The sequence below is a fragment of the Penaeus japonicus genome, unplaced genomic scaffold (assembly GCF_977035675.1).
Source record: "Penaeus japonicus unplaced genomic scaffold, GWHDUDI00000001_assembly GWHDUDI00000024, whole genome shotgun sequence".
NCBI lineage: Eukaryota > Metazoa > Arthropoda > Malacostraca > Decapoda > Penaeidae > Penaeus > Penaeus japonicus.
Window position 1 is genome coordinate 24,735,990 of NW_028234426.1, and position 1,376 is coordinate 24,737,365.

Below are 1,376 nucleotides of genomic sequence, written 5' to 3' on the forward strand. Positions count from 1 at the left end.
AGGATTGTTAACGGTGAGACAACGAAAAATGAAAAATAATAATTATATGCCAAACGAGAGCATAATGCCAGAAAAAAGTTTAATGATTGACCAAGATGCTGAAAAAAGCGACGTGCAACGGCCAACTAATACCAACACGAAAATCTGGGCCGCATTATTAATTATTATTATATTTTTGGTAATAATAATAATCATATTGGTAATGGTAATCGTATGGCAAAACAGGCCCAAAAGCGAACAAATATCCCTTGAGGGAATTAACAACGTACCCAATATAACTGCACAGAATCCTGATATCAACACCAGTGAATATGGTGTAAGGATTGCAAACGTTACATTCACAGGTCCTCCAACCAAAGAACAGTATGCCAATCTTGCAAATACACTGGGTAAACTTCGCTCAGCTGTATGTGAACCCAAATTGAAGATTTTTAATGTCAGGAACGACCTTCTTCCAAAAAGTGTACTCCAAGGAAAGGCTTTCGAACCCGAATATGTGGGTTTATATAAATGTGACGAAAGCTTAAGCTTTTGTCGAGGGACGAGTGAGCGATGTCTTTCTGCAAGCCAACGCAATATAAATATCTCGTTGATTGTCCCGACAGAGCTTCTGGCGTATAATTTAACTGTTGCAGAAGACGATCTCTGTGCGTGTACATCTCATATTACGAAAGAATAAAGAAACGCCATACGAAAATTGCCATATTTAAACAATGTGTTCTATCACTCCCTGAGTTCGTTTGGGCCGGCACACTTTGCGTTGAGTGAGAGAGTGCACGATTTGAAAGGAGTTTGTTTCGCGGCTTTTTTTTTTTTTTTTTTTGTAAATAATCAACATATCCGCCGCCATCTCCGAATTGCAACACGTATTTCAATTCGTTGATCGTTAATTTTTCACACACACACACACAAAAAAAAAATCCTTCATATCAGTTTCGTAAATGTGTCGAAAAAAAAAATGTTATTGATAATATTTCTTCGAAGTGGCAGTATATTTGTCATTGCCCTTTCTCTATCTAACGTGTTTTGTTATAGAAATATATGTATCATATCTATTGTCAAATGAGAATATATGAATACAGTGCAGGCACAGAAAAGCTGTAGCTGGAATTTTGCAAAGCCGTATTCCACCAAATATGTCACTGTATAATATAATATATAATATAATATATAATATATATAATATAATATATAATAATATATATAATATAATAATAATATATAATATAATATAATAATATATAATATATGATAATAAGTATGATATATATAATATATAATCTTATATAATGAGTTTTGATATGTTTTTCTTACACTAAAAAACGAGAAAAAAATCTGAAAATTGATTCTATGGTTGTATTCGAAATGTAATATAT